We start from the raw sequence: 12636 nt of genomic DNA, 5'->3' as shown, positions 1-12636 counted from the left end.
TGTTGGCGAGGAGGAGCAAAATGGAGTCATGGTCAGATTTTCCAAAAGGTGGAAAGAAGAGAGTTGGTAATGTTCTAATAATTATGTGAGCTGGCTAGCTATAGATGTAGAGTTATAATTTGAGTTTGCTACAGCAGACAAATAACCCTGCTGCAAAAGGAAATGTGAATTATTATGTGGAATATAATTAATTGACATTTTTGCAGGGTTGATACATTTTCACAGACTGTTCTCTCTGCTACCGCATGGCAAGCGGTACCGATGCATCAAGTTGGGAACCAACAGGACCCTGAACAGCTTCTACCGCCAAGCCTTGAGACTACTAATTAGTTAACCAAATAGCTATCTGCATTGCCCCTCTTTGCATTAACTCTTCTGACTCACATACGCTGCTGCTACTGTTTACTATCTATCCTGTTACCTCATCAATTTACCCCTAACTACAGTTCATTCAGAAAGTATTCTCAACACTTTACTTTTCCCACATTTTATTGTGTTACAAAGTGGGATCACAATTTATTTTGACATTTTATGTCAACCATCAACACAAAATACTATTTTAATGTCAAAGAAAATAATCCACAATATGTAAAGAAATTTGTGAAAAAAATAAACACTGAAATATCTTGATTAGAAAAGTCTTCAACCCCTTGAGTAAATGCACCTTTGGCAGCGATTGGAGCTGTGAGTCTTTCTGGGTAAGTCTCTTACAGCTTTATGCAACATTTGCCCATCGTTCCTTTCAAAATTATTCAAGCTCAAATTGGTTGCTGATCATTGCTAGACAACCGTTTCTAGGTCTTGCCATTGATTTTCAAGCAGATTTGAGTAAAAGTTGTAACTCGACCACTCAAGAACATTCATTGTCTTCTTGGTAGGCAACTCCACTGTATATTTGGCCTTGTGTTTTTGGTTATTGTCCTACTGAAAGGTGAATTAATCTCTTGGTGTCTGGTGGAAAGCATACTGAACCAGGTTTTCCTCTAGGATTTTGCCTGTGCTTAGATCCATTATGTTTATTTTTTTGTCCTGAAAAACTCCCCTCATAACATGATGCCCAAATTATAACACCTTGTACTGAGGACAAAAAGTAAATTGCTTTGCCACATTTTTTGGGGGGCAATATTACTTTAGTGCCTTCTTGCAAACAGGATGCCTGTTTTAGAGTATTGGTGTTCTGTACAGGCTTCCTTATTTTTACTCTGTCAAATAGGTTAGCATTGTGGGGTAACTGTCAGGGATTTCCACCTCTTCTTCCGAAGAGGAGAGGTGAGAAGGATCGGAGGACCAATATGCGGCATGGTAAGTGTCCATGGTTCCTTTTAATACGTAAATGTACACATGAACACTACAAAACAATAAACATGGAAAACCTAAACAGTCCTATCTGGTGCAAACACAGAGACAGGAACAAACACCCACAAACACACAGTGAAACCCAGGCTACCTAAGTATGATTCTCAATCAGAGACAACTAATGACACCTGCTTCTGATTGAGAACCATACTAGGCCGAAACATAGAAATACCCCAAAACATAGAAAAACAAACATAGACTGCCCACCCAACTCACGCCCTGACCATACTAAATAATGACAAAACAAAGGAAATAAAGGTCAGAACGTGACAGTAACTACAATGTTGTTGATCCATCTTCAGTTTTCTCCTATCACAGCCATTAACTCTCTAACTGTTTTAAAGTAACTCTCTAAATGTTTCATGCCTGTAACTTTGTAGTGACTGGGTGTATTGATACACCATCCAAATTGTAATGAATCATTTCACCATGCACCAAGGGAAATTCAATGTCTGCTTTTTAATTTGTTTTTACCCATCTACCACTAGGTGCCCTTCTTTGAGAGGAATTGGAAAAACTCACTGGTGTTTGTGGTTGAATCTGTGTTTGAAGTTCACTGCACAGATACTGTAAGGTAGTCATTCAAAACTCACGTTTAACACTATTATTGCACTCAGAGTGATTCCAAGCCATTTATTTTGTGACTTGTTAAGCACATTTGTTACTCTTGAACTTATTTAGGCTTGCCATTCCAAAGGGGTTGAATACTTATTGACCTAAGATATTGCAAATCAAATCAAATGTTATTTGTCACATACACACTGTCAGTAGATGTTAATGCGAGAGTAGAGAAATGCTTGTGCTTCTAGCTCCGACAGTGCAGTAATATCTAACAAGTCATCTAATAATTCCCCAACAACTACCTAATACACACATTTAAAGGGGTGAATGAGAATATGTACATGTAAGTACATGGATTAGCGATGGCCGAGTGGCGTTGGCAAGGTGCAATAGATGGCAGAAAATACAGTATATACATGTGATATGAGTAATGTAAGATATGTTAACATTACTAAAGTGGCATTATTTAGAGTGCATTGTATAAAGTGACAACTGATCCATTTATTAAAGTGACCAGTGATTGAGTCTCAATGTAGGCAGCAGCCTCTCTGAGTTAGTGATTGCTGTTTAGCAGTCTGATGGCCTTGGAATAGAAGCTGTTTTTCAGTCTCTCGGTCCCAGCATTGATGCACTTGTACTGACCTCGCCTTTTGGATGGTAGCGGTGTGAACAGGCAGTGGCTCAGGTGGTTGATGTCCTTGATGATCTTTTTGGCCTTCCTGTGACATTGGGTGCTGTAGTTGTCATGGAGGGCAGGTAGTTTGCCCCAGTGATGAGTTGTGCAAACCGCAAGACCCTCTGGAGAGCCTTGCGGTTGAGGGTGGTGCAGTTTCCGTACCAGGCTGTGATACAGCCCAACAGGATGCTCTCGAATGTACATCTGTAAAAGTTTGTCAGGGTTTTGGGTGACAAACCAAATTTCTTCAGCCTCCTGAGGTAGAAGCAGTGCTGTTGCACTTTCTTCACCACACTGTCTGTATGAGTGGACCATTTCAGTTTGTCTGTGATATGTACGCCGATGTGGATAGGGGGGGTGCTCCCTCTGCTGTTTCCTGAAGTCCAAGATCATGACATTGATCAGAGATCGTTTTCCTGACACGACACTCTGAGTCCCCTCACCTCCTCCCTGTAGGCTGTCTCGTCGTTGTTGGTAATCAAGCCCACTACTGTTGTGTTATCTGCAAACATGGTGATTAAGTTGGAGGCGTGCATGGTCACGCAGTCGTGGGTGAACAGGGAGTACAGGAGGGGGCTGAGCATGCACCCTTGTGGGGCCCCAGTGTTGAGGGTCAGCGAAGTGTAGATGTTGTTTCCTATCTTCACCACCTGAGGGTGGCCCGTCAGAAGGTCCAGGACCCAATTGCACAGGGCAGGGTTGAGACACAGAGCCTCCAGCTTGATGATGAGCTTGGAGGGAACTGTGGTGTTGAATGCTGAGCTGTAGTCAATGAACAGCATTCTTACATAGGTATTCCTTTTGTCCAGTTGGGATATTCAGTGTGCAGTGTGATGGCTATTGCATCGTCCGTGGACCTGTTGGGTCTGTATATGCTAACTGAAGTGGGTCTAGGGTAGCCAGTACGGTGGAGGTGATTTGATCCTTGACTTGGCTCTAGTCAAGCACTTCATGATGACAGAAGTAAGTGCTATGAGGCAGTAGTCATTTAGTTCAGCTATCTTTGCCTTCTTGGGTACAGGAACAATGGTAGCCATCTTGAAGCATGTGGGGACAACAGACTGGGATAGGGAGTGATTGAATATATCTGGAAACACACCAGCCAGCTGATCTGCGCATGCTTTCAGCTTTTCATTATTAATGAATTTGTAAAAAATGTTGAAAAACATAATTCCACTTTGACATTATGGGATATTGTGTGTAGGCAGGTGACAAAAAAAATCTAAATGTAATCAATGTTAACTTCAGGCTGTAGCACAACAAAATGTGGAAAAAGTCAAGGGGTGTGAATACCTTTTGAAGGCACTGTATATGAACATATCTACCTCGCCACAAGACATGCCACAAGAGGTCTCTTCACAGTCCCCAAGTCCAGAACAGACTACGGGAGGTGCACAGTACTACATAGAGCCATGAATACATGGAACTCTATTCCACATCAAGATTTTGTATTGTAGATATGTGGCAGTGGTGGAGTAGGGACCTGAAGGCACACAGTGTGCTGTGAAATCTGTGAATGTATTGTAATGTTTTTTAAAATTGTATAACTGCCCCTTAATTTGAAATACAAATAGCTCTGCACTTCGACTCGATACTGGTACCCCGTGTATATAGCCAATTTATCATGAATTATTGTGCACGTATTCCTTGTGTTATTATTATTGTTGGGAAGGGCCCTTAAGCATTTCACTGTTAGTTTACACTTGTTGTTTATGAAGAATGTGACAAATAACATTTCATTTGAAGCTTGACATTTCAAAGTGGAATTTACAAACTTCAGATGCCTTTTTAAACCTCAAATACACTACACGTTTTACATTTCCTGCATTGAAGGATAGTTATTCTGCAACAGGGTGATCGAATGAATATCCTTCATCTGTAGCTAACAAGATAGCAATGAACCAAAACATTGTGTAGAAAATAGCTTTTAGTTGCCTGGCTTGTTCTAAACACATTTTGAAACAGATCAGGGGGGTTCTGTGTGAAAAAAATAGAGCATGTCATACCGTTTATGTGTTTATACTTAGGACAAGTTTAATATCGGGACAACAACAATAGAATGTTCCTGATTTATTGCGTGCCAAAAGCCAGTAAGATGAAAGCATATGCTTATACTGAGACGTTAGCGGGACTTTTACGTACAGTATATTACTGCAATCGTGACTACCTCGGGTTGGCGGAAATTAAACTACAGGCTTTTCGTCTTGGTTCGAAAGGTGTATAAAGATCAGTCCCACTGTCCGTGTAGTCTAATTCGTGGTGATCTAAAAGGCAAAACTGATCCTAAATCAGCGATCTGTTAAGGCTTTCTTTCGTCGAAGGAGAGGCGGACCAAAATGCAGAGTGGTTATTTGTATACATCTTTAATAAAGATGAAAACATGAACAATACAAAACAACAAACGTAACGTGAAAACCTAAACAGCCTCTCTGGTGCAAACAAACACAGAGACAGGAACAATCACCCACGAAACACTCAAAGAATATGGCCTAAATATGGTTCCCAATCAGACAACGATAAACACCTGCCTCTGATTGAGACGCACTTCAGGCAACCATAGACTTTACTAGATAACCCTACTAAGCCACAATCCCAATACCTACAAAAAAAACAAGACAAAACACACCACATAATTAACCCATGTCACACCCTGGCCTGACCAAAATAATAAAGAAAACACAAAATACTAAGACCAGGGCGTGACAGATCCTAGTAGCTTGATACATTCGGGACAAAAGACACCTTCTGTGAATGTTCTATGAGTGAAATTCAAACCATTGGTCAATGATTGGGAAAATTTATTTAAATACTCTAACAACATATTCATATATTTGTTCACATTTCTGATGAAATTTCAAAGAAAACAAACAAACAATTCAAATCAAATCAAATCAAATCAAATTTATTTATATAGCCCTTCGTACATCAGCTGATATCTCAAAGTGCTGTACAGAAACCCAGCCTAAAACCCCAAACAGCAAACAATGCAGGTGTAAAAGCACGGTGGCTAGGAAAAACTCCCTAGAAAGGCCAAAACCTAGGAAGAAACCTAGAGAGGAACCGGGCTATGTGGGGTGGCCAGTCCTCTTCTGGCTGTGCCGGGTAGAGATTATAACAGAACATGACCAAGATGTTCAAATGTTCATAAATGACCAGCATGGTCGAATAATAATAAGGCAGAACAGTTGAAACTGGAGCAGCAGCAGTCAGGTGGAATGGGGACAGCAAGGAGCCATCATGTCAGGTAGTCCTGGGGCACTGTCCTAGGGCTCAGGTCCTCCGAGAGAGAGAGAAAGAAAGAGAGAATTAGAGAGAGCATATGTGGGGTGGCCAGTCCTCTTTTGGCTGTGCCGGTGGAGATTATAACAGAACGTGGCCAAGATGTTCAAATGTTCATAAATGACTAGCATGGTTGAATAATAGTAAGGCAGAACAGTTGAAACTGGAGCAGGAGCATGGCCAGGTGGACTGGGGACAGCAAGGAGTCCTCATGTCAGGTAGTCCTGGGACATGGTCCTAGGGCCCAGGCCAGTTGAAACTGGAGCAGCAGCATGGCCAGGTGGACTGGGGACAGCAAGGAGTCATCATGTCAGGTAGTCCTGGGGCATGGTCCTAGGGCTCAGGTCCTCCGAGAGAGAGAAAGAAAGAGAGAAGGAGAGAATTAGAGAACGCACACTTAGATTCACACAGGACACCGAATAGGACAGGAGAAGTACTCCAGATATAACAAACTGACCCTAGCCCCCGACACAAACTACTGCAGCATAAATACTGGAGGCTGAGACAGTAGTATTGCAGTATCTCTGTATTTCATTGTGGTTATATTCCACTCATATCTATCCAAGTATAGGTTAAATGGGGAGTACATCTGCACCACTGTCTTTTCACAATGATATGCTATATTTAACTTCTATAGAGAGAATAAAAAGGGATCAATTTAGGGCCTGGTGTTACAGTGTAGGTATGGGGTCCTGTCAGAGGGCATTACTAACATGGAGTTATCTAAGGTTAGATACAGTGGCAATAGAGTGGTGGGAGGCTGCCACTAAATGTCACAAGATAGCTGAAATTCAGTTTACATTCCAAATGTCACCATATTACCCTTTATAGTGCACTACTTTTGACCAGGGACTGTATTGGGAATAGGGTGCCATTTGGGGCAAAGCAGTGTCCTCCCACTACATTACTTTTTCATTGGACTGTCATTGACAGTTTGGTCATTTCTGTTTACATTTTTACCTCAGGAAAAAGGGGAAATGTATTTGAGCCAGCCTTATGAGAATTTAGCATGTACAGTAAAGTAGCTGACAGCTAATTAGTCCTGAATGCATGTTGTTCTTACCAAATGTAATAAAATATGTAAATAAGCAAGTGTGGTTCATTGCCCACACAATAATGGAACACTATATTAGCATATATAAATACACACACACACACACACACACACACACACACACACACACACACACACACACACACACACACACACACACACACACACACACACACACACACACACACACACACACACACACACACACACACACACACATGCGTACAAACACACACACACAAAGCGCCCCACCATTGGCTTTGATACCATTGCCTCACACACACAGGCCTGCCGTGGCTGCTTTGCTAATAGGGCTAATAGGGCTGGGAGATTTGCTGTTGGGGGTTGCCATCTTTTCTGAGGGAATCCTCAGCTCGCAAGCCCCCGCAATACCACCCTGGCTAGTCATGTTCCTGTCTGTGCTATCAATGAGGGGGCTGACCTCCCTCCTCCTCATGCCCACTTCCCTCCCTCTCATCCCCTCCTGTTTAGCACTGTCGGTATCGATGGATGGAAAAAGAGAGAAAAAACGGCAGATGGTGAAACTCTCCGTGAGGGCATCTAGGCAGTACGCATCCCTCGTCAGTTGGCTGGCACTGCCAAGCCCTGTATGAAGTGATGTGTAAGAGTGTGCGTGTGTTTGTGTGTGTCAGTGTGTGAGTGTGTGCGTGAATGTGTTTGTGTACGTGCATTCATTTGAAATTATATGCCAGCGTTTGTTGCTCATCACAAACAGAGGGAGCCAAAGAAGCTCACAGTAAGCTTATTACTGTCCCTGGTTGCTCTCCAGTTTGTGCTCTATGCGCTCACAAGTTGCCATAGCAACCAGCCCCAGATATTGTTCAATAGGAAAGATGAACAGGTATGGAATAAATAAAAACAGCTCCTCTGTAACCTCAGCCACTTGCTCTATTCATCATTATGGTTTATTCCTACTCGTTTCAGCTGAAACACATTAAAAAAAGTTCTCAAAATGTGTTTGTACAGTGGCATTTTTCTCTCTCCATTGAAATCTACTGTATTATTTGCTCAACCTCGAAAACCCAGCAATTCCAATACAAATCACTGGGCAACCGAACAAGCCAAGTGAGTGTTCGGTGTTAAGTGCTAATGTGTGTTCACGCCCAGTTGAGCTGAGAGAAATCAACAGAATCTGACATATTCAAGAGGTTAAAGTTTACAGAACACCAGTGAGGAGGTTAATACTTGAATAGGGCTTTGGTTCTCTTTGACAACCATGGTAACAAGACGGGGGTTGTTTGAATGAAGCCATGGAGAGAGAATTTATGTTTCCTTTTAGGGAAAGACACCACAAAACCACTATGGGGAGTTATTTAGTATGACTCATGTTTGCTGCATATCAACTAACATGCAGCTGACACTTAAGAAATGCTGCTAGTAGTTTGCATATGATTTGTCGATAGACATCTGTGGGTGAAAGGGTAAAAGACCACATGCATATCCGACGGCTTTAAGCAGATGCTGGATATCAAATATCCTCAATGTTCAAAGAAAAAATATAAGGCTTGCCAGTATATTGTAGCAAAATGTTGACCTTTCGCTTTACCAGAAACATTGGTGCAATAAACACACTAAGCTATGTACAGTTAATGCATCAAATCTGAAAATGTATACATTTTCATTGGGAAAATGGTAACACATACACTGTGTGTACAAAACATGAATATTGAGTTGCACCCCCTTTTGCCCTCAACCTCAATTCATCGGGGCACGGACTCTACAAGGTTTTCGAAAGCATTCCACAAGGATGCTGGCCTATGTTGACTCCATTGCTTCCCACAGTTGTGTCACATTGGCTGGATGTCCTTTGGGTGGTTTACCATTCTTGATCAGTGGTGGAAAAAAGTACTCAATTGTCATACTTGAGTAAAAGTAAAGCTAACTTCATAGAAAATGACTAAAGTAAAAGTGAGTCAAATATTACTTGAGTAAAAGTATAAAAGTATTTGGTTTAAAATATACTTAAGTATCAAAAGTAAATGGAATTGCTAAAATGTACTTAAGTATCAAAAGTAAAAGTAAAAGTGTAAACCGTTTCAAATTCCTTATATTAAGCAAACCAGACGGCACAATTTTCATGTTTTTTTGTTGTTGACATTATTTTCTTTAGTAATGTAGTGAAGTTAAAGTAAAAGTTGGAAAAAATATAAATAGTAAAGTAAAGTACAGATACTACAAAAAATTACTTAAAGTATTTTTTACTTAAGTACGTTACACCACTGTTCTTGATACACACAGGAAAATGATGAGCGGAAAAACCCCAGCAGCGTTGCAGTTCTTGACACAGTCAAACCGGTGCACCTGGCACCTACTACGATACCCCATTCAAAGGCCCTTAAATCTTTGTCTTGCCCATTCACCCTCTGAATGGTACACATACACAATCCATGTCTAAAAATCCTTAATTTACCTGTCTCCTCCCCTTCATCTACCCTGATTGAAGTGGATTTAACAAATTACATCAATAAGGGATCATATCTTTCACCTGGATTTACCTGGTCAGTCTATGTCACGGTGTTCCTAATGTTTTGTACACTCAGTGTATATCACAGTATGCAGTCTCTCCCTTTCTTCACATTATCTCCAGGAGGTCTCTAGCCAGATAGATGGGTGTCAAGCCTGAGGGACCAGACTACAAGAGCATTATCCTATTTGCTAAACCACAGGCTTCACAGACCACATGAAGGGCTGGGCAGACAGCCAAAATTATAAAATTAATAATAATAATAATAATAATTAATTAATAATGAATAAATTGAGCATCAAGGGGTGCAGGCTGCGGTGAGATTTAGGACCTACAGAGCAGCCCATTAGGAGTTAGAATTGGTTTTCAGTGTAATCTGACTACTCTCAATCCAAATGGAAAGCAAACAGCAACAGCAGCAACGGCTATCACAAAATATTCCCGAATTATTCAGGATGATAAGACACTCTTCCAAACAAAATTAATAATAAGTGCTTACGAAGGTAAATCTTTACTTTAAACTTTGTACATACAATGACAGCAGATGTCATGACAGTTGACAGTGTATGGCAATTGCCGTGACACAGTCTTGATGCAATGAAAATCGTTATGATGATGCAATGCCAGCAGTAAGCAGGCATATTAGCTGACCTAACAAAGGTTTGAAAGCATCTGCTAAATGGCACATTTGAAATACAATTGTAACAAGTGTATAGTCAGTTGATATAAGCAGACACCAGCTCTGGCAGTTGAAATATCAGATCAGTTCCAATCAACTAAACAGTTGTGTAAATAAAATACCGTCCTAATAACTAGAAGCAATGGTTCTGTTCATAGCTGTGGAAAGTAGGAGTGCTGAGGGTGCTTTCTTTTTTACAAATGGTGGGCCTAACACATGGATGGGCATTCATAAAATTCCATTGCAGGCCAACACCAGTAGGCTACACCCCAGTAAGCGCGGACTGAAGCCAAAGTCTTTTGGACATATTTTTTTGTTCCTGTCCAGACCAGCCTTGATTTCCCCGCACGTTGATTTTTGGTCCAGTCTAGACCAGCCTTGATTTGTCCCAAACATAGACCTCTGTGTTTGGTTCAGAATTCGTCTGAATCGGCCTTGTTTTGGTTGAACTATAGACATGGATGTCTTTTCAACTTTTATTCAGAACCGAAAATGACCCTGATTTCAACATATGTATTTTTTCATTGTCCGGAAAATATGTATTTTCAATGAATGGAAAATACATATTTTCAACTTTCATTCAGACCCGAAAATTGACCTGATTTCAACGTCTGCAAAAGACGTCTTTCACATTACATTTACATTTAAGTCATTTAGCAGACGCTCTTCCGATCCTATCTTCAATGTCATTTTGCTTACTGAGACTATTCTAGTTTTGTGGGGACTAAAATATGTTTGTATCACCTAGGGCAGCAGAATGGCGAGGACCAGCCCTAAATACAGGAGTAGTAAAGGCACAGTGCACTACTTTTGTAAAACAGGCTGTTGCATTGGCTTTATTAGTCCTGATTCCTGTAACTAATCAATTTGGCTATTTAAGCTCTGAATATCAGCTACCCCACTTTATCAGGAGTTATCCTGAGCCTATTTGCAATGTGTTTACACAGCGGGAAACGCGTAAGTATTTAATTTTTTGCTTGAATCAGCTCATACAAACTTGAAACCATTGATCATGACATCATGACATTTGATTGGGCACCATTTAGGTTAGGCAATTTGATCGGAGAAACCTGCATTATATTAAAAAAATGCCTGTCTCATTACATTGTCATACATTTTATCTCCAGCCTGTAAGGCTACAGAAAAGGGCACATACTCGTTCTACCATATACTATATCTGCTACATGATTTATGCCTCTCTCCAACAGCACCCTAGAGCTCTGGGAATGAACAAGCAACATGTTTTGCGCCTCTGCCCTTGACAAAGTGGGCACTATTGATCACAGGGCGGCATCAGCGCTCACCCAAAAAGCCCATATGCCACTGATTGAGAGAAATTGTCATTGGGCTGAATTATGTGAGGTTTTATGTGTTGTTGGAGGTGCGTCTTGGTCAGTTCAGTTCAGAAAATGTCTGCCTCTTCAATCTGCCGCCATAGGAGGCCGCCTAATTCTGACTAAATAGCGTGCCTGCCTTGCCTGTATTAGCGGACCGATATAGCCCGTTGTATAAGCTGTGCAAACAAAGCACACAATGGATTCAAGACAAGGTCGTTTTTATTGATCCCAGATTCTAAGTTTGTCAGTGTAAAAGTAGCCTGTCATTTTGATAATTTGTGAGGTATTAAAAAAAAGATTCTGCTGAAGTCTGGAGTCATCTAAAATTACGTAGAATTGTGTGAAATGCATTTCTAAAAGTCAACATTTTTCCTGAACCCTAGGCTACAAGTTCAAACATGGTTACTATTCATTTCAATTTTTTTGTAACGTTCTGGGAACGTTCTCCAAATGGTTTGACATTCCGAATGTTCTCAAATGGTTCAGAAAATGTTAAGAAACAACGTAGTTCCGTGAGAATTTTTGTATTACAGCATAACAGTTTTCCTCATGGTTCTATTTAAAGTCATGTTCTCAAATTGTTGTGAGAATGTTAAGAAATATTTCCATATAAACCATAAGAAAACTTTAGTAATGTTCAGAGAAAGTTCTGAGAATGTTTAAAAAAAAACATATACATTCCATTTTCAGCATCATCAAAACTATCTCTATCCTCTATCTTGTTAAGTGTGCTCAGATGTGTTGGCTGCTCACACTAATTGACCACACCTGATCTTAATGAGTGCTTGTTTACTTTGAAAAGGTGTTTGTTTGAATAGACTAAAAGTAACAGCTTTGTAAGCATAAAAAAACAGTCAGTTGTGAGCTCCATCCTGGTGGTGCAGTTGACTAGGGGACTAGTGGAATTCTATGATTCGAGTACAGAACATTATATGTTAAAATTTCACAGATGCTGTTTCACTGATGAACAATAAAAAATGTGTGTTTGCATGATTGTGTGTCCTATCTGTGCTTGGAGTTCAAAAAGGTTCAGCTAAAATAGGCTAGCAGTGTTACTAAAGTCTTATTCAAACATTCAGTGAAAGTTGTTATTTAAAAACCTACAAATAACCTAGAATTTCCATATTCAGAGTGTTAATAAAACCTCCCAACAAAGCTTTCAAGGAACCAGAGTAAAGCGTTCTCCGAACCTCCACGCAACGTAAAAAT

Source organism: Oncorhynchus keta, chromosome 30, assembly GCF_023373465.1.
Source record: "Oncorhynchus keta strain PuntledgeMale-10-30-2019 chromosome 30, Oket_V2, whole genome shotgun sequence".
NCBI lineage: Eukaryota > Metazoa > Chordata > Actinopteri > Salmoniformes > Salmonidae > Oncorhynchus > Oncorhynchus keta.
This window is presented reverse-complemented; position numbering follows the sequence as displayed.